The sequence below is a fragment of the Macrobrachium nipponense genome, chromosome 40 (genome assembly GCF_015104395.2).
Source record: "Macrobrachium nipponense isolate FS-2020 chromosome 40, ASM1510439v2, whole genome shotgun sequence".
NCBI lineage: Eukaryota > Metazoa > Arthropoda > Malacostraca > Decapoda > Palaemonidae > Macrobrachium > Macrobrachium nipponense.
Genome location: NC_061101.1, coordinates 3,214,341 through 3,240,144, shown reverse-complemented (window position 1 = coordinate 3,240,144; position 25,804 = coordinate 3,214,341). Strand labels below are relative to the sequence as shown.

Sequence of the window (25,804 nt, the reverse complement as noted above, 5' to 3'; positions counted from 1 at the left end):
TGTACTTCGTCATTATAGAAGAAATGATGTATAATATAATTCTATTATGGAAGGCTACAAAACTCAAAAGGCTGTAGTAAATAATAAAGGACATTGCTTTTTCTTTATATTTGTACACCAACCAAATAGCATTACTCTTAGTGTGGAATTACAGTTTAAAGTTTAACACTACATATCCTTAAGAAACACTTGAAAACAGAGCCATGTGTTTACAATGTGGATTCTGAGTGTTTTTGTACATGCTAAAATATAAATAAAACTATTTAACAAAAGTACACTGAATTGCACAAAATTACCAGTAAAATTAAAATTTGTACAAGCAAAGTACAGTATAGAGTACAGTACAACAATGATGACCTTTCCTGAAAATGAAAATATTTTCAAAGTGCTGAAACCTCACATATTAATTATATTCTTTTACAAAGATTTCTTCTTTGGCCTTTCCAACCACCTTCGCATCTTTTTATTGGTTGAATCCTGAATTTCATTGTCCCGGTAATAATGGGGCGCTACTTCGAGTAGCCATTTTCCATCAATTGTTACGATGTTACGCATGTACTCTTTTGTTGTTAAAACCAACTCGTGATACAAAACCCATCTTGGTAAATCTTCCACCAAACATGACTGTGGATGTAACAATACTGTTTGGCTTTTCTTGATAGTTTTATACATGCCTCCCTTACTAAACCTAGCAATGTGATAAAAATAGCCACAGGTAATAGCTTTCCTTATGTTTATAGAATCCCCTGGATTTGATGAAAGTGGCACCTCCACACGCTCCATCAAGCCTTCTAACTGGTCACGAATGTCTCTGGCTCGTTTCAGTGATCGATACTGAATGAAGTTTTCGTAGCACCATTGCGACGAGTATTCAGTTCCTGCCCACTCAATATACACATTCATCAAGGTTAAGTGGTCCCCGTCTGGGTGGAAGAAATTCTTGCGCGCAGTATCTGCATGAATGGCCTTGTCTTTTGGTCGGTAGAATATGGAACCATTCACTGAAAGCATGGCTGCAATAGTTAATATTTCTTCAACAACTTTGTACTGATCACCTGCAAGAATCATCCTTGACATCATAGGATCAACTGGAAGTTCAGCCATTTTCCTCCCAGAGGAAGTGAGCTCTCCCTTGTGGTTTAAAGCCTTCAGGCATAAAGCTGTTCCAGAGCGAGAATAAGACTTTCCGCTGGAGGGGGATCGAGATAATCAAAGTTGATGAGGTCATGGATACCTAGAGACTTCAGCTGCAAAACTACATGCCTAAATTCACTCTCTGGATTTCTGGGATGGTATTTTCATCCATCTCATTCTCAAAGGCCACTGTGTATAAAGTCTGAAACATTTTCCTGGACCAACTCTACCAGCTCTTCCTGCCCTCTGGTTAGCTGAAGCTCTAGATATTGGCACAACTATCAGGGATTCCATTCCACTTCTAGCATTAAAATAATTCTGCTTAGAATAACCGGGATCTATGACGTAAGCAATGCCATCTATCGTTAAAGATGTCTCAGCAATATTGGTAGCCAAAATTACCTTCCTTGCACCTGGAGGAGTGGGCTCAAAGATTTTTGCCTGCATTTCAGAGGGTAAATTTGCATAAATTGGTAAAATAATTAACTCTCGAATCTTAGTACCAAGTGCCCTAACTCTTTCGGTCAGTATCTCCTGACAAGCTTCAATTTCCTCCTGACCTGTTAAAAACACAAGTATATCACCTAGGTGTTGAGTTATATGGATCTGTAATACTGTTACAGCTGCAGAGTCAATGTAATTGGCTTCTGGGACTTTTTGTTGTGTAAATAAATTGGACAGGATAGCGTCTTCCAGGAATACGGAAGATGGAGCCTCATCAAAGAAGTCGGAGAATTTTGCTGAATCCAGTGTGCGCTCGAGATGAGAAGCTTCAGGTCACTGCGAAACCTTGTTATATCTTTCAAGAGACCAAACAGGATGTCAGTGTGGAGCGTCCTTTCATGAGCTTCGTCGATAATCATGACACTATAACCTTCTAAGCTAGGATCCATGAGGAATTCTCTCAGCAACATACCATCAGTCATGTACTTGATTCGTGTGCGCTCACTTGTACAGTCTTCAAACCTGATGCTGTATCCAACTTCATTACCCAAGCTTCTTCCCCATTTCCTGCGATACACGAGAGGCGACACTCATCGCAGCCACTCTCCTGGGCTGTGTGCAGCCAATTTTCTTACCGTCATCACAGAAGCCAGACTCGTATAAATATTGAGGGACCTGTGTAGTTTTACCTGGACCCTGTTTCTCTCAATCAATGATCAAAACCTGATGTTCATTAATTGCATCTAGTAAGGCTTCTCTAAAAGGGAATAAACCGGGGGGGGAGGCTTTTCCTCACTTCATCTAAAGTCATTTGTCTCTTTTGAGGTTCTGGCTCTTTGGGTTCCTCTTCATCCTCCTCTTCTGATGAAGAGCTTGATAATTCTTCTTCCTCAAGTTTCTTTTTCTTCTTGCGTTTCTTCTTACGTGTACCTTCCAGGCAGGCAGGGTTTGATGAATTCTATTTCGTCTTCCAAAACAAGATTGTATTCTTTCCCCATGCTCCTGATATTTAAACTGCTTTGTCCTTGGCACCAAAGGAGAGAGAGGTACCTCTCATTTGGTCTTCCTCCCACTTTTTTCTGCTCAAATCCATGCTTATTTTCCCTTTCATCTACCTCTACATATTGTCATCTACGCTGGCTCCTTCCTCCGGCATGACATATCGCTGTACATTTTCAGCTTCCCTAACCTTGTCATAATCTTTGGCTAGCTGAAGAACTGTCTTCTTATATTCCCTCTCTTTCTTCTCTCTCTCAGTAAGGGTTTGTTCATCAAAGAGGTACTCATCATCAATTATATTTTCTTCTAACTCTTTCAGTTTGTCATCCTTGCGCTTATCAAGATACTTCCTACGAGACTCAACTCTAAGTTTTGGCAGAATCTTCACTCGGTCCTCCTTTTCCATTTGTAGTCTTTTGGCTGCCTCTTCAAAAGCTTTCTGGTTGCCCTTTTCGCCACATTTTTAGTTCGTTCTTCATCTCGCTGGCGCAGCCTGTCCACATACTCATCTCTTTCTTGTAAATCTCGAATTCTCTTGGTTTCCTCATCTTCTTCCTCCGGAGCTCTATTTTTAATCTTTAGAGCTGGGCCCTCTCCTTCAGAATCTGAACTCTCTTTCTTCAAAGGTCTTTTCTTTGATTTTGAACTCTGTGCACTTGGGGCAGAAGCACCGGAGGTATTATCACTGCCACCTGTAATATACAGAGAGAGAATAAGTATAGAAACATCAATTGATAGGTCATCATTGACAACAGACTGAATGAAACAATTTCAAGATTAAAGATTTTGAATAGTTTTGTATGGATTTTAAACCTTTAGTAATGATTTGTATCAAATCCAGTTTGTTTCACCACAACACCCATCCTTACCAAAAACTATATGGTGAAGGAAAACTTCAGAATTATTGTTCCTCTGATAAAATTATGATACTCTACTTGCCTTTGTGTCAAAGTCACTTATTTATTTTCCTAACACTCCCTCAAATGTCCCTTTAGATAATTACACTAAGCTAACCAGTTACTCACCATCTTACAAACCCTATGCCTTCTTCAAGATTAGTCTGGAGAGCCTACAGGATGCTTAAACCTTTACATACTAGCAAGGCTTCCTGACACACAACATATATCTCTGATTTCTTGACTGTCTGGAACCAAACCTACCAAATATTATACATCTTTGATTACCTTTCCCTGAAAACCACTGTCAATCATTTTAAAATATTACATAATGCTGTATACACACTTTCTACAAAAAATCTGGAAGCATGTCATCTTTGAAGAACTACTGTAGCAAGGGATAAATTTGTTTTTTCTTCTTGTACTTCAGACTAGTTAGCTCCTTGTAATTTATCTTGAAGAGTAGTACGTATTACAGCACTATTTTTGGCAGTTCTGAATAAATTGAAAATTCAAAATTATGTCCAGTTAACCACATACCTATTTTAAGGCGGACGACTTCTTCAATCTTTTACATTAATTTACAGATCTAGCAATTCCAATTTTGATGTTACATTGCTAACTACTGGATGTCTTTTGTTTTGTTTACATCTTTAGTGATGCATGAGTAGCCTGGCATTGCCAATATTTTTGTCCTCAGACCTAGGACCAGCAGCAGAACTGGATTTCCCAGAACTGGTACAGTACTAGGTGACAGACCAGGGAGGAACAGGATTGGTATTAACACACATGCAACAGATCACCAGTCAAAATCAAAGCAAGAATGCATGTCCGAGCAAAGTGGGCTACATTACCTTTAGACTTTTTACACTTGGTCCCATACTTCTGTCACTGGAAAGATCAATGACCACACTCCTAGCCAGGAATAATTTCCACGCATACCTGACCACTCTTAAAGGAACGATATGTATGAGGACTGACATTCAATGAAGTCAAAATGTGTCCATGAATACATGCTCTCTCCCAGGCTATCTACTTTCAGGAATAAAACTTGCATTCATCATATAAACGAAAAGCACAAACCAAAAGTCCAGAAAACTCAGTAAAGTCTTCAAACAGTCAAGTGATCCACTAAGAAGCTTTCAAAAAGAGCAGGAATGGTGTAGGTATTCCTACTTTTCATCCACCTGCTGCACTTTGTTAACAAGCTTTTAACAACCAAATCTTAGAACAGGTTTTTTAGATTCAATATAGGAAAGAATTCCAAAACCCTTTAGCCAATTTAGGGAGATAATCATCAAAGTAAGCAACAGAATAAATATGCAAACTGGCTACCTGAGAGGGGAAATACTGCTCTTTTATATTCCTGACACTGAAACAATAACTTCAGTTTTCTTATCATAGCACATTCAGCTATTTGAATTATGAGAAGGACCCCCTTGAATAAAGGCTTTAAAGCTATGGTATAGTACTTAGGTTTCCAAAAGTACTTAGGAAACTAGGTCTGGTATTAAAGTTCATTCATACCTCGGTAAATACCAAAAGAATAAAGTCTTACATCAGTCACAAGCATTAACACGGTCTCTGTTCAGTCATATCAAATTTAAATACAAACATTACCTACAAACTGACGTTTAGCACTAAGTATCAGAACATAATGACTACAAGTCACATGCAGATTTCTATACAATACCTCTGACTTATCCCAGAGTTTCCCCTATGAATTTTTCAACGTCGCTGTCCACATCAATATCGTTCTGCAATTCCAACACAATATGCTTCTTGCTGGGTTGTTTTTGAGCTAGTCGCAGAAGGTACTCTGCAACAGTCGAGTCACTCATCCCCAAGACATCATGAAGCCTGTGGTTAACCCACGCTTTCAAACTGTCACTCATGGTTGTTTGTGTTCTGACTGACCTGAAAAGGTAAAAGTAAGATATAGTTTTTTATGATGATAAGAAAGCCAAAATCCCCCAACTATAAATCTTATAAAAAATAAAAAAAAGCATAAATATCTTGTTATAATCCTCCCCTCTCATTGTCAAATCATACAAAATATTACTTTGACATTTCTATTACTAAAAGTAACACTGAGAATCAACATAGAATGACATCAAATGTGAGTAGGTTCAAGTATCTTTATGAAATATCAATATATTTGCTAAATTGTCCTCAATTTTAAATACAAAATTTCAATCAGCTGCTTCACCTTTAGAACTTTATAAATTATTTCCATGTGAAAAATAATGTACTTGAATTGAAAGATAACTCTGGGACTTTTACGGTGCTTTAAGGTCCAGTGCCTGGGTTAGATTAGGTTACGGAATTTTACTTTAGGATCATCCATCCCTGTAACTTTCTATTCTATTTATTCATGCCATGAGTTCCACGCTGGACGAGTGTTTTTGCACTTGGCTGCTAATCCGGTGGTCCGAGGTTCGATTCCCGGCTTGACCAACGCGGAATCAGAGGAATTTATTTCTGGTGATAGAAAGTCATTTCTCGATATAGTGTGGTTCGGATCCCACAATAAGCTGTAGGTCTGTTGCTAGGTGACCAATTGGTTCCTAGCCACGTAAAAATATCTAATCCTTCAGGCCAGCCCTAGGAGAGCTGTTAATTAGCTCAGGTGGTACTGGTAAAACTAACATATACCCTAGTCAGCCACAGTTTTTGGTCTTTTTATTGCTGACAGTCATCATGAACTATGAATTTTTTTAATATCATGTCATGATTTATGCACTTCTTATAACTTTAGGCTCATTTTTGGTTTTCTCCCTCTCATAAACCAGCATTTCCCAGTGGGGCTTCCCACAGGGGATGGAAACACAAAAACGTATGGTTTGCTTAAAAATTAATGGTTATAAATACATAAAAAAAAAAAAGGTAAACACTGGGAAAAACATATGATTCACTTATTTTCCTTGTAGGTAACTGAATATTGGTTAAGCAGGACCTCATCTTGGCAATCTAGTTTTAGGTTAGCATGCCTTAGCCTACATAAACAACTGGCAGCATAACCCAATACGTAGTTGTATGAGTATTCCAACCCCGCTCCCTCCCCCCAATGCAAAAATCAGTTTCTCCTGTGGTCCCTCATTAGGTAATCTGTTCGATTTTGTAGGGATGTATGAAAGCATAGGTAATGCAAGTTTTGTTAAAATAGAGGAAACACCGCAGTCGATCCATCGTCATCGCGTGGCTCAGCCCGTTAGTCACTCTCGATATTTAATTGGTGAAACAAAAAATACAATTACATCTTTAAGCATACCATTCAAAAGATTAAAGTTTCGTCCACAAAATGTGAAATATGAAAGCGCCTTACGAACTAAAAGCATGTGAGCTCTTCGTTAAAAATATGTTTTTCAAGGCAGTTTTGAAATCCAATATGGCGGCAACCGCGTGACTTGCCGTTCATAACCACAGACAATCCACCATCGTTCCCAGCCTTCCCAGCACTCATTTGAACAATGTTAGCTTATATATATAATGTTTATTGATCTTACTCAAGATTGTGGATGTAATCAGCACAATAAAACAACTTTTGTTGCTATATTAGTGAAAATATGAAACTTTTTATTCCCGGGGTGTGGTTTGAACTGAAATTCATTTTTACCTTATAATCGGTGGTTTTATATTCTCACTGCCATCACAACTGAAACTCCACAGTCCTTATTTAATTGTAATTACGTATACACATTTTGTCTTAATTCACTCCAAATTGCACTTGAACCACGCTGCGGTTCCTGGTTCCTAAGTGCTCACTCCACCAACACCAGTTATGGGGCAGCACAAGAGTACACAGTTTATGAGGTGCAAAGCTTTATTCCCTTAATTGTTTACTTTACTCATTATTTAGTTCAACTTTACTTTGTTTACATTTACTTTTCGTTTTGTTACTTCAAAATGTTTATTTCATTCGTGTCTATTATCCCTTTTTGGCAACCAATTAATCCCAAAAAATTACAGATATTTCCAAAGTACTTATGCAGACGACGGCAAAATGACTCATTGTTGGTATCTATGGAGCTTCACACATACGCCGATGCATTTACAAACTGTTTCCATGAATTCTAGTTGTCATAGTAATGCAGTAATGATAAAATTGCTCTAATATGTATAGGGTAAAACACAGCGTGGACTGGCCAACTCACCGACTACCACAGCCAGGCCACCCTGGACCAAAAAAAAAGTACTTTTAACGCGTCCTGACACCGGAGATGTTCATCAGTCACGAGTAGTTGTTGGTGAGAGAAGGAGCTAAAGACCTCTACTCTCCTTTTGAAGTAAGTATTTTCTCCAAAGTTAGAAATTAAGGCCATATTTTAAGATTTAAGCAGAGGGTAATGAAAAGGGTAGCCAACGCAGTGCCCATACCACCACCGCTTTCAAAATTTTTGCTTACACTTGGAATATTTAGAAGATTGATGCCATGTCGATGTTTGCGGAGTTGCTTGTGTCAATAAATTTCCCATTTCCTGTGCTAAATCCACACACCACTTGTACCCGTAGACGCTGGGGCACTTTCATCACAACAATCGTACAGCTGACCTCTAACCATAGCTACTTACCGAAGGGGACTACGGCATTCTTTGCGGCGTTTTGCACTCTTCCGTTGTTTATCAGTGTTGTCAATTGGTATGTGTTTACCCTCCAAACTGGGTATGAGACTTACACAAAACCGGGGAAATAAGTGAATTAGCATATCTATTTGTAGTATATATACATATTACAGCAATTTTATCATTACGCATTACTATGACAACTAGAATTAGGGGTTAACAGTTTGTAAATGCATTGGCATATGTGTGACACTCCACTAGATTGTCAACGATGAGTCATTTTTTTTTCCTAGCGTCGTCTGCTCGTAATTATACATCTGAAATATTTGTAATTTTTCTGGGTTAATTTGGGTTGCAAAAAATGATATTGTTATGATACAATAAAGTTTGTTCATACTTACCTGGCAGATATATATAGCTGTATTCTCCGAAGTCTGACAGAATTTCAAAACTCCCGGCAAACGCCAGTGGTCGGCCAGGTGGTTAGTACCCATTCCCGCCGCTGGGAGGCGGGTGTCAGGAACCATTCCCATTTTCTATTCAGAGTTTTTTAATGTCACTGTCCCCGAGGGGAGGCTGGGCATGGTACTTGATTATATATATCTGCCAGGTAAGTATGAACAAACTTTATTGTATCATAACAATATCATTTGTTCATGACACTTACCTGTCAGATATATATATAGCTGAATCCCACCATTGGAGGTGGGGAGGGACAGAATAAAGGTTTTGGGAAACATTTCACATGCAGATGATAGACATCTTGGTTCCTTACCTGTTAGCATAGCTGACTTCGTGATTACTGTCACCCAAGTCTGCTTTTGCTTTACTAGAGTCTCCAGCAAGGACGTGACCTGTATAGCTGGTGAGATCTAGATGATCTGACAACGGGGGCGTGACCACAATGTGTCTAGACCATATTGACCATACTTTAAGGGCAGCGAAGCAAAGAAAAAACCACCACCTGACCTAGCCTAGCAAAGTTAGTCCCCGAAACTTTAAGGCTAAAATAAAGGGAAGTCCGCCTCTAGCGGTCGACCCTACAACCAAAAAACCAACAACCATAAAACAAAAGCACACCTATCCATTTTCTAAAGGATAGGATTCGTGCCGCTTCCCGTACCCAAAAACTGAATCTGATGATATGTATGGTCCAAGCGAAAAGCAGATTCTCATATGTCACTTTCACATCCCTGAGGTAGTGTGAAGCGAACACAGAGTTTGCTTCGCCAAAATGTGGTGCTCACAATGTCACTGAGTGCCATATTCTTCTGAAATGCCATCGAAGTTGCGACAGCTCTAACTTCATGAGCATTGACTTTCAAAATTGTCAGATCACTATCTGGGCAGGACGAATGGGCCTCCCTGATGGTTTTTGGCTCTCAAGAAGAACGCTAAGGTGTTCTTAGACATTGGTAAATATGTTATTGTTAGTATACAATAAGGTTTTGTACATACTTACCTGGCAGATATATACTTAGCTTTACGTCTCTGACGTCACGACAGAATTCAAACTCGCGGCACACGACGACAGGTAGGTCAGGTGATCCACCCTACCCGCCACTGGGTGGTGGCGGCTTGTAAGAACCAATCTCCCTTTCCAGCTAGAATTTTTCCTTCCACCTGTCTCCTGAGGGGAGGCTGGGCGGGCCATCAATCGTATATATCTGCCAGGTAAGTATGTACAAAACCTTATTGTATACTAACAATAACATTTTTGTACATGAACTTTCCTGTCAGATATATACTTAGCTGATTGACACCCTTGGTGGAGGGAAAGAGACAGCAATATAAATATGGAAAAAAGGGGAAAACAACACTAGTGGTAGGATGTAAAATACCAACCTTGGTTCTTACCTGTTTAGCAGAAGACTTCGTAGTTACTGTCTATGAGTCTGCGTTGCCTGAAGAGCTTCAGCGAGGGCGTGACCTACAGCTGACAGACTCTTTGGGTCTATCAAAGGGATTTGGTTATCCCCGCTTACTTGATAGAATCCGAGCAGGATCTGTCAACGGGGATTCGCCCACTTATATGACAGAACCTAAACCACTATCATTGCAAGGAGCTCAAACATAAACCGATCACCTAACCAATCTAATCATTGTTAGACCTACGAAATGAAAGACATGCCTACCCGCATGTTCTTTCAAACAACCAAAAACTTACAACCTAACAAGGGGGAAAATATATACTACAAAGGATATGTCTCAGCTCCCTGCCCCAGCACCGAATCCGCCGATACGTACGGGCCTAACGCGAAGCACTTTTCATACGTTAATAATTTTTGACGTCTCTCAGATAGTGGTTTGCGAAGACTGAGTTGCAAACGCCAGAATGTTGCCTTCATAATATTACTCAGGGATATGTTTTTGTTGAAAGTCAATGACGTAGCAATAGCTCTTACCTCATGAGCTTTGACCTTAAGAACTTTGAATTGACTTTCATCACATATCGCATGTGCTTCTTTCACCAGGCTTCTGATAAAGAAAGAAAGCGCATTCTTCGAAAGAGTCCTCCTTGGATCTCTTACAGAGCACCAAAGGTTGACATCATTGCCCTTAAGTTTTTTTTCTTTTTCTGCAGATAAAACTTTAAACTTCGTACTGGGCAAAGTGCCTCTCTGCTTCCTCGCCTACTAATGCAGACAAGCCTTGGACTGCAAAGTTCCTAGGCCAAGGATTTGAGGGGTTCTCGTTCTTAGCCAAGAACGAAGGTAGGAATGAACAGATAGCTGCATCTCCTCTGAATCCCACATTTCCTTCTAATGCATGGAGTTCACTAACCCTCTTTGCGGAAGCCAATGCCATGAGAAAAAGTGTCTTCCTCGTGAGGTCTCTAAACGAGGCAGACTGAGGCGGTTCGAACTAGGGGACCTCAGGAAACGTAGCACTACATCCAGATTCCAACTCGGATCTCTGGCGAAACCTTTTTGGATGTTTCAAAAAGATCTTATTAGATCATGAAGGTCCTTGTACTTCTGAAATGTGTTTAAGTTTCTGTGCCTAAACACTGCAGACAGCATGCTACGATAACCTTTAATGGTTGATACCGCCAGTCCACTTTTCTCCCTAAGGAAAAGTAAGAAGTCTGCTATTTGGGTTACAGAGGTACTGGAAGAGGAAAAGTGATGGTTCCTACACCATCGTCGAAAGACGTCCCACTTCGATTGGTAGACTCTAAGGGTAGAAGGCCTTCTTGCTGCTGCGATAGCCGTTGCAACTCTTGCAGAAAACCCTCTCGTTCTGACCAAACTTTTGACAGTCTGAAGCCAGTCAGATCTAGAGCGGGAGGTTTTTGTGATACCTGTCTAAGTAGTGGGGTTGTCTGAGCAGATCGATCCTCTGTGGTAATGTTCTCGGAAGGTCTACTAACCATTCCAATACCTCTCTGAACCAATACTTGTGCGGCCCAGAACGGGGCTACCAGCGGTCATCCTTGCTGCCTTCCGATCTGCAAATTTTTCTTGAGTCTCTTCTCCCAGTATCTTGAATGGAGGAAAAGCATAGACATGTCTAGACCCTTCCAATCTAGGAGAAAAGCGTCTATCGACACTGCCCTCGGGTCCGATATCGGAGAGCAGTAGTTGCTATCCTCGCATTCTTGGCTGTGGCGAAGAGGTCTATATGAGGCCTGCCCCAAAGCTTCCACAGGTCCTGGCAAACATCCTCGTGAAGAGTCCACTCTGCAGGCAGGACTTGATCTTTCCTGCTTAGGAGGTCTGCTCTGACGTTCTTTTCTCCCTATACTAACTGGTAAGGAGACAAATCTTCCTTTCCTCTGCCCACAGCATATTCCAGGTGCCTGACACTTTCTCTTGAAGCCGAGCGTTGCTCCCCAACCTGTTTTCCGACGCGTCAGGAATACAACACTTGGTTGGGGTGGGGGGTTCGGAATGTGAAGGGACATCCCTTCTGCAAACCTGAGAGGGTTGGCCCACAGAGAGAGGTCCTTCTTGATTTCTCTTGAGATCTCGAAGGAGAACTCTAGGTTTTGCGAACGACACCTCCAGTTTCGATGTAGAAAGAACTGGAGAGGTCTGAGGTGCAACCTTCCTAGAGAAAAGGAATTGCTCCAACCGAGGATAGTGTCCCCAACAAAACTCATCCACTCCCTCGCTGTGCATACGTCTTTCTCTAGGAAGGCTTTGACTTTCTCTGACCCTCGGGCTATCCTTTCTGGAGACGGAAAAGCCCGAAAATCCAGAGAAGCCATCCGAATCCCCAGATAGATACGATCTTGACTGGGGATCAACTGAGACTTTTGAAAGTTCACCAAAAGTCCCAGAGAACTTGCCATGAAAAGAGTCTTTTGTAGGTCCTCCAAACATCTTTTCTGTGACTTGGCTCTGATTAGCCAGTCGTCCAAGTAAAGGGACACCCTGACTCCCTCCAAGTGTAGCCATCTTGCTACATTTTTCATTAGGCCTGTGAAGACCTGAGGGGCTGTTGAAAGGCCGAAACACAAGGCCCTGAACTGGAATATCCTCCTCCCATCATGAACCTGAGGTATTTCCTTGAAGAAGGATGGATAGGCACATGGAAGTAAGCGTCCTGAAGATCTAGGGACACCATCCAATCCCCTGGACGAAGGGCCGCCAACACTGAGGATGTCGTCTCCATGGCGAACTTCCTCTTTTCTACAAAGAAATTCAGGGCGCTTACATCCAGAACCGGTCTCCATCCTCCTGAGGCTTTTGGAACTAGAAAAAGGCGGTTGTAAAAGCCCGCTGAGCATGGGTCGCTCACTAGCTCTATAGCCTCTTTCTCGAACATTTGTTCCACTGCCTGTGTTAAAGCGAGGCTCATGATGGGATCCCTGTACCTGGCCACCAACTCCCTCGGAGTCGTCGTCAACGGTGGTCTTTCCGTAAAGGGAATCAGGTATCCTTTCCGGATAATCGAGAGGGACCAGTTGTCCGCTCCTCTCTTTGCCCCAGGCTTCCGAGAATCTTAGAAGCCTGGCACCTACTGATGTCTGGAGGACTACTTCCTACTTCTTAGCTCTGGAAGAGCGTGAGAAGGATCTACCTCTCTTGAATGGTCTATTACCTCTAGAGGTAGAGGCTCTAGAAGGAGGGCCCCCTCGAAAGGGCTCCTGTCTAGCTGGAGTCTCCTTCTTCGTCTTCGTCTGGAAGGAGGTCCTAGGCTTCCGTGCCGACTGAGCGAGCATGTCCTGAGTCGCCTTCGCAGAGATAGATCCTGAGATGTGGACCTTGGTTCTTCTCGGGAAGAGAAGAGGCGAGAGCTGCGAATACAGAAGCGAGGCTCTTTGGGCAGTGCGAGACGGACTTTGTCAAAAAATCAAAAAGAGTAAATAAGGACTGATCTCTTCTTAGGACCCCTGCTCCAAACAGGGAGGCTACTTCGCTCGATCCATCTCTAACTGCCTTATCAATTGCACGTTAGAACACTGTTGAGATCTTCTGGCGAAATAGAATCCGGTTTCTGAGTCTTTTTAGCCAAGACCCCCAAGACCAGTCAAGGAAGTTGAAGACTTCCAAGACTCTGAACATTCCCTTCAACAGGTGGTCGAGCTCGTTCATAGCCCAGGTAGTCTTAGCAGACAAAAGAGCCGAGCGTCGTGCTGCTCCACCAGTGAAGAGAGTCCGCGTCTGCAGATGACGGAAGACCCAGGCCTAGGGGTTCTCCAGACTCGTACCAAAAACCTAGTCTGCCCGTAAGCTTGGAAGGTGGGAAAGAAAACACAGTCTTCCCTTTCTCCTCCTTAGAAAGCAGCCAATCACCAAACCCTCTCAAAGCCTTCTTCCATTGAGATGGTTGGCTTCATCCTCACACCAAGAGGAAACTTTCGTCTTCTTAGAAGTCGAGCAATACAGAGAGGAGACGGAGGAGCGACGGGAGTAAGGGAGTCTCCAAACTCTTGAAGAAGGAGATCTGTAAGGATCTTATAGGACGAAACTGAAGAGTCCTTCACTAAATCCTCTTCTGAAGGTTCCACTTCATCCACTGAAGAACCCTCTGCTTCTTTACGAGAGCAGTTGGACTTCTCTAAAGAAGTGCGTCTGTCTAGGGAGTGTCTGGCAGCAGTCTGGCGCCTAACAGGGGAAGCCAAAGCTTCTGGAGAGCTCCTCTCGAATGAGTCCTTCCTACTCTGATGAGTGCGTCCTCTTTGGTCCTTAAGTTCTACTCTAGAATCCCGGGAGTCCAAAGGGGAGCGTCTGCTAGGAGAGGAGAGCCTACTATGTTGCAAGGCGCTTAACAGGATCCATGCGCCTGTCCAAAGGAGAGCGTGCTGCCTGGCGAACTGCGCCTACAATGAGGCGAAAGCCTACTAGGCTCTTGGCGCCTATTACAGGAGAGCGAAGCCCTGGAGAAGATCGCCTACTAGGAGACCGGCGTCTACCATGCTCCACAAACTTAGATCTAGACTCGTGGGTCTCTGCAAAAGGTAGTCTCCCAGAGACATATCTTTCAGGCTCTACACGCCTGTCCTGAACAGAGCGGCTAATAGGAAGAGCCGCGCCTATCAGGAGAAAAGCGCCTATCTTCCGCACCGCGCTTGGGAGCGGGAGAGCGTCTACTTGGGGAGTAGCGCCTACCAGGCTCTAGGCGCCTAACAAAAGGCGAGATTCTGTCTCTTGAACGAATCCATGAAAGAGGAGGCTCTCTTATCCGGAGATTGAAGGATCTTCGGAAAGGAGCGAGAAGACGAAGCTGTACGCTTGTCTTTAGACGAGCGCCTACTAGGCGCTAGATCCCTTTCTATTGGAGAAATGAAGTCACCAGGAGAAACGCTTCTTGGGCGATTGTCGCCTGGAAGACGACAAGCGTCTGCCGAGGGAAAGAGCGCCTCCTTCCATCCGCTGATACAAGAGAGAGAGCCGACTCTGACTGAGAAGTAACACAGGCGAAGAATCCTAGACTTCTTGACGGGGAGAGAGACGTCTTTCTTACGACGCGTTCCTCCACCAAGGAGCCCGCCAGCGCCGAAATCTGAGCTTGCAGCCCCGCAAGAATCCGAGCTGGAGATCTTGCAAAATCCTCCACAGGCGAAGAGGCTCGAAGCCTACTATGAGCGAGAACTCCTGCTCCGTCCTGGGTTTCTTGATATCCACTTCCGGCTCTTCTGGAAAAACTTCCGGGCTGGAAGGAAAGGCGCAAGGAGCCTTCCAGGCTCTCTTCAGGGCGGTCGCGAAGAATCCGAGGCGCTCCATCCCTCTTCTAGGCGAAGGTGAGGAAGAAGAAGAGAAGCATTGGCGCAATACCTCCTTCTTCGCGCGAACAAGGGCAGCCTGGGTACGAACATCAGGATCTACCGAGGGGACGCCTGATCGGTGGGAGTTCTCCCTAACCTTCCTGCGGCTGTTGACTTTCCTCCTCCACTGGGACTGGGAGTCTGGAAGAGGTCTAGGCCTGGAGCATTAAGGAGCCGATCAAACGCACCCTCCACTGCACTGGGGTCACTGCACAATTCACCTTCACTACTCTTACCTTGCAACGAACGAATCTTCTTTTCCATGCTAAGGATCGTGGCTCTCATGGTTGCCACTTCCGTAGTCGTACTTTAGGTTACCATGGCAGGGCGCAGGACTGAAACTGGAAGAAGGTTCTAATGCTACAACAGGATTGTCTACTTCTACCTCGCTAATACGAGACTTACTAGAACTTCTAGACAAAGACTCTTCTCACCCTGTCTTTCTCCAACTTCCTCAAGTAGGAAGAAAGAGCCTTCCATTCACCCTCATCCAACTTCTCACACTCATTACACGGGTTAACAAAAGAACATTCTTTCCCTCTACATTTAAAGCAAACTGTGTGAGGATCTACCGTAGTTTTCGGTAGCCTCACCTTGCATCATCCATAGAGCACACCCTAAACATAGAAGATTTCTTAACCTCTACATCAGACATCTTGAAATCAAAGAAAAATCCAAATCAATATCCAAAAAACAATCCACAAGTGCGTATGCCAAGCCAACAAGATCAGGTACTTCACCGAAAGTCAGTCCAAATAAATCACGGCAACGAGAATCGAATAAAGCTGTCAGGAGGTAACAACCACAGGTGTAGTCGTCACCGGCGACAGAAAAATTCTGGCTGGAAAGGGAGATTGGTTCTTACAGCCGCCACCCAGCGGCGGGTAGGGTGGATCACCTGACCTACCTGTCGCGTGTGCCGCGAGTTTTGAATTCTGTCGTGACGTCAGAGACGTAAAGCTAAGTATATATCTGACAGGAAAGTTCATGTACAAAACAGGTCTTTTCACAGAACACCAAAGATTGTCCGATTGACCTCTAATTTGTTTTGTTCTATCCAGATAGAATTTTAGAGCTCTGACAGGGCACAGGACTCTTTCTGGTTCCCGACCAACACGATCCCTGCTAATCCCTTGATATCAAAGTTCTTGGGCCAGGATTGGAAGGATTTTCGTTTTTAGCTAAAAAGGAAGGACTCAAGGAAACAGACTGCATGTGTCCCCTAAATCCAACATTTTTGCTAATTGCTTGAATCTCACTCACCCTCTTCGCAGTGGCTAGGGTGGTTAGAAAGAGGGCCTTCTTCGTTAAATCTTTCAGCGAAGCCTCGTGCAAAGGTTCAAAAGGACTCACCATTAAAAATTTTAGAACTATGTCTAAATTCCACGAAGGTGTCTTAACCTGTGGAACTTTTGATGTTTCGAAGGATCTCAAAAGATCATGAAGATCCCTATCATTCGTCAAATCTAGGCCTCTATTACGGAAGGCTGTTGACAGCATACTCTTGTATCCTCTAATTGTTGATACTGCAAGCTTGTCTACATTCCTTAGATGGAACAGGAAATCGGCGTTGGCTCACAGAGGTCTTGGAGGAGGAAATGCCCTCTTTCCTACACCATCTTCTAAAAAACAGCCCACTTAGACTGGTAGACAGATTGAGAGGAAGCTCATTCTCGCGGTGGCGATAGCTTTTGCCACCGCCCCTGAAAACCCTCTCGCTCTTGCCAGTTTTCTTGATAGTCTGAATGCAGTCAGACTCAGAGCGAACGGGTTTGGTGATATCTCTCGAAGTGGGGCTGTTTGAGAAGATCGGCTCTTACTGATAGGATTCTTGGAAAGTCCACTAGTAGGGAAATGACCTCTGTTGAACCAATCGCTTGCTGGCCAGAATGGTGGCGACCAATGTCATCCTTGTTCCTTCCGACGCTGCTAACTATTCCTTGTTACTTCTCCCAGAAGTTTGAACGGGGGAAAGGCGTATACATCCATCCCCGTCCAGTCCCAAAGCATTGCGTCTATACTGCTACTGCTTCCGGGTCGATGATCGTAAGAACAGTAAAGGGGCAGTCTCTTCGTTTTCGAAGGGTGGCAAGAGGTCCACTAATGGTCGTACCCACCATAGTTTCCATAACTGTTGGCATAACCTCTATGTGCAGAGGTCCATTCTGTTGAAATCAATTGATTTCGACGGCTTAAAATGTCTGCTCTGACGTTCTGGACTCCTGAAACAAATCTTGTCAGGAGAGTTATGTTCCTCTCTTCTGACCATAACAGGATTTCTCTCGCTATCTTGTAGAGAGAACGAGAGTGTGTCCCCCCATGTTTCTTGATATAAGAAAGGGCCGTGATGCTGTCCGCGTTGATCTGAACAACTCGGCCTATGACTCGTTCTTGAAAGGCTAGAATGCTAAGCGAATTGCCTCCAACTCCTTGAGGTTGATGTGCCAAGGCTTCTGTTCCAATTTTCTGCTAGGAAAAACTGTAGGGGCCTGAGATGTAGCCTCCCTAGAGAAACAAAACTTCTCCAGCGAAGAAAGAAATGGTCCCCAGCGACTCATCCATTCCTTCGCCGAGCATGTTTCCTTCTCCAAGAAGGCTGACACTTTTTCTAAGCCTTTCCGCTGACATTCTAGCGACGGAAAAGCCCGAAAAGCCACTTGAATCCATCTGAATCCCCAGATAACACGATGGACTGTGTTGGGGGTCAGATGGGACTTTTCGTAATTGATCAGGAGGCCTAAAGATTTCGCCAACAGTAACGTAGTCTGAAGGCCTCCCCAGACACCTTGCTCTCGATGACGACCTTATGAGCCAGTCGTCCAGGTAAAGGGAGACTCGTATCTTCGAGAGGTGAAGCCACTTTGCCACGTTCCGCATGAGAAAAGTGAAAATCATGGGAGCTGTGCTCAGTCCGAAGCATAGATCTCTGAACTGGAAGACGTGTCCTCTTAAAATGAACCTGAGAAACTTCCTGGAACTAGGGATGGATGGGGACATGGAAGTAAGCGTCTTGGAGATCTAATGACACCATCCAATCCCCTGGTCTCAAGGCCCCCAGGACCGATTGCGATGTTTCCATTTTGAAGCTTTCTTTCTTCACGAAAAGGTTCAGACTGCTGACATATAGGACAGGCCTCCATCCCCCAGACTGCTTCGGAACCAGGAATAACCTGTTGTAGAAGCCTGGGGAATCTGTCAAGAGCACGTCGTTCTACGGCTCTTTTCTCGATCATCTGATCTAATAAATCGGAGTAGAATCTGTTGCTTCTGCGGCTGATAAGATGGTGACAGGTCTATAGGCTCATGCTCAACGGAGGCATGGAGAGAAAGGGAATTTTGTATCCCTTCTCTATAATCTTGAGGGACCAGGTCCGTCCTTGCTCCTGCTCTCCAAGCCTCTGCGAAGAGAGAAAGTCTCCCTCCCACCGGTGCCTGAAGGCAAGTTGTCACTTCTTTCCCCTTTGCTTTGCGGGGGCTTCTGCCTCTAGCAAAGCCCCCTTCCTCGTGTAGAAGCTCTTGAGGTGCTCTGCCACGAAAGGGCTTAAAATTCTTCTTTGGTGTTACTTGTGCTTACTCGAGAAAAGGATTGCGCCGCAGGAAGTTTAGATGTTGAGACGCAAATCCTGTGTCGCTTTCTCTTTCAGGTTCACAGATAAATCCCTTTACCGATATTTTTCAGGAAAAGATGGGAAGAAAAGGGGGCGAATAATAACTCTGCTTCAGCGTAGGAGAAACTGATTTAGCAGTAAAACTGCAGAAAAGCACTCGTTTCTTTAATATTCCCGTAGTAAAGTGGGCAGCTAACTCATCTGAGCCATCCCTTACCGCTTTATCCATACATGACAGGACGCTCGATAATTCTTCTAGTGACACTGATTCTGGGCTCTTAGCTTGCAGACCTAAAGCTCCTAAGCACCAGTCTAGGAAGTTAAATACTTCCAACGTCCTGTACTGTCCTTTTAGATGGTGATCTATTTCAGGCATAGTCCATGAAACCTTAGCCGAGGACAGTAAGATCTCCTCGTGCTTGCGACCAGGTTTGAGAAGTACCTTGCGCAGACGAAGGAAGTCTCAACCCTGTTTCTTCTCCGGTCTCATACCATATACCGGCTCTCCCGTTTAGCTTAGCTGGAGGAAGCACAAAGGACGTCTTTTCCTTTCGTCTTCCTTGATTCCATCCAATCCATTCATCCTCTTCAACGCTCTTTTAGTAGAAAGCGAAGAAGCCATCCTAACAAAACACGGAGTTTTTCTCGTCTTGGATGAGGATAGTTGCGATGGCGGTGAGAGAGGAACTGGTGCTTGGAATTTTTCCGAAAACAATTCCTTCAGTAAGCACGTTAACGTGCTATAATCCGTAGATGCTTCTGAAGGCTCTTCCTCTTCTGCAGGATGCGTATCGTTAGAAGACTCTTCTTGATCTTGACGGTCCGAAGTTTCTTTAGCTAAACAGGAAGCGCTTCTCCTTTGAGGCTCTGTTCGTAAGGGGGAGCTTCTATCCGCTGAAGGAATAGACGAGACATGCGCGAATGATCCGCTGTTGTCCCTTGAAAACTTAAGACTCTCTTGTAAAGCTTGTCTTTCGAAGTCATTAGAGGCAAAGGTTCTTCAAAGCCTCTTTTGCGGGATTCTGTCGAGCTCCTCTCAGTTGAGTACGTTTATCTTTCTGAGAATCCCGATTAGTCGGGCGTCTATCGTCATCGCGAGCGCCCTTGCTAAGGGAGCGAGACTTAGGACTCGCAGGAAGCGCGCATCTGTCCATGAAAGCTTTCGGATCCCGCTGGACTCTAACGTCTATAAGACGTTTATCCATCAAAGAGGCGTCCTCAAAAGCGTCCTGAAGCGGGACATGCTCTAATGGACGTCAGCGTCTTTAAAAAAAACTTCGCTTAGAACGCTTAACGTTGTCTTTGGGCGTCCTCTCGAGCGTCCTGGTGAGTCTTACGATCTCTTTTCAAGCATTGTCTGCGAGTTCTCATATTCTAAAAGCACGGAGCCTTCCCGTCGATATTTAATACAGTACTTCTCTCTCTTGAGGGTAAGATCCGACACATAATCTAAACATTGCTCTCTTTGACTTTTAGAGCCTTCTCGAACGCCCTGATACTTCTGGGCGTTGGTAGGCTCTCTCATGATAGCACAGCGTCGAGTTGATGCAGAAGTCCGGCGGCGAACGTCGGTACGAGGTTCTCTTGATCGTTCTCAACCTCCTGACAAAAGCGAGGGCCGCCTGTGCGACACATAACGCTTCTGTCTGCATCCCCACTTCTGGAAACTCTCTCTCCAGAAATACTTGCGTGTTCTCGGTCGAGTCTGAAGAATCCAGAAAGAGGACGACGAAGGGGAGGGGGCTAAGGAACGAGGCGAAGCTGACAAGGGTTGTTTCGATCTTTTAACAGGAAGCCAAAGATCCTTTCTACGTCTTTGGGGCTCCTCTTCTCCCCTTGCGAAGAAAGCCGACAATCGTTGACGCAATTGCATTATACGAGTTTCATTAGATGGTGAAGCTCCACGTTCAGGAGGACTAATCATATGTGAAGAAGGGCGAATTGAAGCCCTCTTCTTCCTTTGAACTCTAAGATGATGATAGTTCTCAAAGCGTCCTCATCAGAAGACGTCCTGCATCTCTTCTTAGGCATCAAGTCTTCGAAGTGTTCGGGTGATGATGAAAGAAGAAACAGGATGAGAAGTAGGACGTGAAGCGTCCCCTTCCTTAAAACCTCTCCTAAGAGGACGAGAAAGACGCTGGCCGCCTGTGCGGCAACCTAGTGTCAATCTCGTTCTCCTCGTGAGAGGCCCTCTGAGAGCTCCATCCCTGGTAAGGAGAGGACGCCTCAGAGGACGAAAAGCACTCCTTCAATATCCGTGCTCGTTCACACGCTTCAGCAGCCTGGAAGCTCCACAGGTATCTGCTGAAGGGACGCCAGACCGGTGGAATTTCCCGTAGCCCTCCTTTGGTTTTCGACATGTCCATTCCCTGAGTCCTGGGAGTCCGACAGAGGTCTATTCCTAAAGGCACTATGGGACTGATCTGACGCCCCCTCCACTACACTAGGGGCACTAATGTTTTCCACTACACTTCACTGTGGTCTTCAATGCACTCACTTTCGATTCTAGTGCACGAATTGACTCCATGATGGAAGAAAGGGCAATACCTTCTGAAGCAATAACTTCATTGCCCGAAGGCAAAATACACAGGGTTAGATGTAACAACCTCTACAGGAAGGTTAGAATGCGAATTACTACCCTTACTTTTCACAGAAGCACTTCTGGAGGAAGATCTTCTGATTCTATCCCTTTCAAGCTTACGAACATACGAATCATAAGTCTTCCATTCATTTTCAGTCAACCTTTCACACTCTTTACACCTATCATTCATCAAACAAATATGATCTCTACATTTCGTGCATACTGTATGAGGATCCACCGAAGCTTTCGGTAGCCTACCTTACACTCTAGCATGGTACACACTCTAAAACTAGTTGAAGAAGATCCACGACATATTAGAGAAACCCAAAACCAAATCCAATGAAAAACCACAATCGCGTATGCCAATCCACCGAGCAAGTTTCAAAAACCAAGAGACAATCAAATACTCAAGTGAACAAAGAGTTTATCCAAAATAAACCTAGGCGGAGGTCTGTAAACAGTTTTTTGTTTACCGACCACGGCGACAGAGAAAAATCTGAATAGAAAATGGGAATGGTTCCTGACACCTGCCTCCCAGCGGCAGGAATGGTACTAACCACCTGGCCGACCACTGCGTTTGCCGGGAGTTTTGAAATTCTGTCGGACTTCTGAGAATACAGCTATATATATATCGACAGGTAAGTGTCATGAACAAAAAGGAAATAATAAGACATGAATAAATAAACATTTTGAAGTAAAGTTAAACTAAATAATGAGTAAAGTAAACAATTAAGGGAATAAAGCTTTGCACCCATAATCAGTGTTGTCGTCTGCTGCTCGTACCTGTGTTTGCGGAGTGAGTACTTAGGAACCAGGAACAGCAACATGGTTCAAGTGCAATGTGGAGTGATTAAGACCAAAATGGGTATAATTACAATCAAATAAGCACTGTGGAGTTTTAGTTGTGATGGCAGTAAGGATAAAACCACCGATTACAAGGGGTAAAAGTGAATTCAGTTCAAACCATGACCCCGGGAATAAAAAGTTTCATACTTTCACTAATATAGAAAACAAAACAAAATGTTGTTTGTATTGTGTGATTAACAACTGCAATCTTGAGTAAAATCAATAAATGTTACATATTGGTACGCTAACATTGTTCAAATGAGTGCTGGGAAGGTCTGGGAAAGATGGAGGATGTCCATGGTTAGACCGGCCAGCCTCACAATTGCTGCCATATTGGATTTCAAAACTGCCTTGAAAACATATTTTACAAGAGCGTCACATATTTACTTTAGTTCGTATGGGGCTTTCATATTTCACATTATGGCAAACCTTCAATCTTTTGAATGGTATGCTTAAAGTTGTAATTGTATTCTTGTTTCACCAATTAAATATAGAGTGAATAAGGCCTCGCCAGCGTGATGACGATGGATCGTCCGTGATTGTTTACCCTATATACTACAAACACATACGCTAATTTAACTTTACTTATTTTCCCCCCAGTTTTTTTGTGTAAGTCTTATATCCAGTTTGGAGGGTAAACACATACCAATTGGCAACACTGATAAACAATTGAAGAGCGCGAAGAATGCTGGAGGTACCGTTCACAAGCAAAACTGTTGATATTTGAGTCAGGAATCTTTAACTTTTTCAAAAATGATATTTTCAAATGGTAATTCTACAGAATAGCTCCGCACGGACTGCAAGGAACGTAACCGCGGAAACGACATCCACTAGGGATTGGGGCGTCCAATGTATTTCGCCGCGTTTAGTACTGGCCACTGGGGGTTAATTACAGTCATCCAAATAAGTATTACTTAAAATTTTTGTTCAGGAGGTAAAACTGCATAGAAAAACCACCACGGATTAGTACCCTAGATCTACCTTTCAAATTAATAATCATGAATATGTAAAAATATTTATGCAATTCATGACCTTATACTGCCATTTAACTATTTATTTATATAATTATCTATTGCACGCATCTTCTTCTTCTTCTTCTACTAAAAATCGTAGTTCCTTTGGATAAGTAGTGGTTGGAAGTCGGTGTTTACGATTGTTGTGACGAAAGTGCCCCAGCGTCTATGGGTACAAGTGGTGTGCGGATTTAGCACAGGAAATGGGAAGTTTGTTGACACAAGCGACTCCGCAAACATCAAGATGGCATCAATCTTCGAAATATTTATAGATGTAAGTAAAAATTTCTAGTGTCATGGGGGGTAGTGTGCACTGCGTTTGGCCACACTTTTCATTACCTTCTGTTTAATCTTAAAATATGGCCTAAATTTCTAACTTTGAAGAAAATACTTAATTCGAAAGGAGAGTAGAGGTCTCGAGCTGTTCCTCTCACCACCAACAACTCATGACTGATGACCATCTCCGGTGTTTAAGTACTTTTTCGGAGGGTGGCCACAAACGTGGTCGTCAGTGGCTCGGCCAGTCCAGTCGGTTGTTAACCTAGGTAGCCCCAAAAACTATTAGAAAACTTGCAAGCTGGGTAGTTATGGCGAAATGCAAATTGTACTCGATTAAATAGGTTTCAATTTTACATTTTTCCCTACCAGGAACTTCGGCCAGCCGATGAAATGATCAAGGTACTTACCACGTAGCCCAAAACCTAGATCATGTCAATGCTTCCCATCCAAATTTCCTCGTACGGATCCTGAAGTTCCTCTATTTTACCATAGTTTTCGCCGTAGACCGGTCCAAAATACAATGAATTAATAGATCTTCGTCCTTATTATCACAAAAAAAATTATATTATGTTACAAATGGCTGTCAATACAACCAACGTTTGTTTACATCCATACCAGTAGTAGTAGTAGTAGTAGCAATTAGTCCAGTCTTGGCAACGGCACATCTTCTGTCGATTAGAAAGATTTGTTGAAGAGTAGAATGATATTTGGTTATTTCTTAGAGCTCTGTTCTTGTATTAATTATTCATCTTTATTTGCTACAACCTGGAAAACCATTCTAAGGTTTTTTTTTATTTTTGTCAAACTGGAAATTGCCCTCAATTTCACGTTTGCTTTTCACTTCAGGCGTACTGAGAGGTTGCAAATGCATTTGCTCAAATCGTTTTTCTTATTCCATTACATTTCGTGAATTATGCGTTAAGTTTGATATTGGGTTATTGTTTTATGGATATATATATATATATATATATTATATATATATATATATATATATATATATGACTGGTAAAAATGTTCTGTAATAACAGAATTCCATCTAATAAAAGGAGCCCATAAAAAACACCAAAATATAGAGAGAAAAGTACTATATTTCAGAGACTGCCGTCTCCCTCTTCAGATAGAAGAATGCCTCAAAGAACAAGTACTACCAAAAATGTACGGATTCGGGAGATGGACTCTGCAATCGGACCCCTTCCCTCTATCACAAGATGGATTTTCCTGGAGGAAAGAATCACCATTTCGAAAAATGACATCTTCGTACTACGCAAGAGTGATATATGGAACTCAGTCTAATCTTCGCCTCCTCACTACGGACCACATATACAGGTATCTTTTCATTCTGTTCCGACATTGCTGCCTATAATAGCGTGACTCATTCCAACCAGACTTTTACGCAAGTTAAATAACCTAATAGACAATAGGACGTGGAATAATCTTGAGCAACAAGACAAAGTTTTAAACTTATCCAACACCCCCTTACTGTAAATCAACATTTAGTTTTAAATTTGGGCTTATCCTTTGCCCTTATGCCAGACCGCAAAAACAACCTAGACTTCATAGTGGCTTTTGATAAATTCATATCTGACAAAAACAAATACAGCCGTGAAGAGATATGTTTAAAAGGAGTGTTACTAAATGCTTTAAACTGACCTACATAAGAAATATCCTGTTCCCCGCAGATTCATGATAGCCATCCACTCGCTAAAAAGTTAGATGTTATAATAAGTAGATCCGACAAAGACGGCAAAATCGTAATAATGGACAAAGACTTCTACCTTGACAAAATCAACCAGCTCCTTAGCGACACAAACACGTACGAAAAACTGACGAAAATCCCCTCCAAAAACGTTCCCACTGGATTTTTTCGGAAAGTAAGATTAATTGGCCAAGACAAAAGAGTATTGAACTATTAGAGAAATTTAAAGTAATTAATCCTAAATTACCCTACTTTTTTATGGCCTTCCCAAAGCTCACAAAGACAATCTTCCATTCAGACCCATCGTTTTCATGTGCCGAGCTTCAATTACAAAAATTTCTAAATGGTTAGCTGGCCTCCTTTCCCCCTTTTTAGGCACTTTTTCTCCCAGTAACATTAAACATTCGGAAGATTTTTGTCACAAATTCAGAGAAGCACATATACCACTTCACAACATAAAACTTTTAAGCCTTGACGTAGACTCCCTATCACAAAAGTACCAGTACAGGAAGTTCTTCAGTTTTTAAGGG

At 43.0% G+C, this 25,804-nt stretch overlaps 1 pseudogene; it reads right to left on the bottom strand.

The window, feature by feature from the left end:
* Nucleotides 1–130: 130 nt before the first annotated feature.
* On the bottom strand, nt 131–24,218 carry LOC135211882 (pre-mRNA-splicing factor ATP-dependent RNA helicase DHX16-like; annotated as a pseudogene).
* Between the last annotated feature and the right edge of the window lie 1,586 nt (nt 24,219–25,804).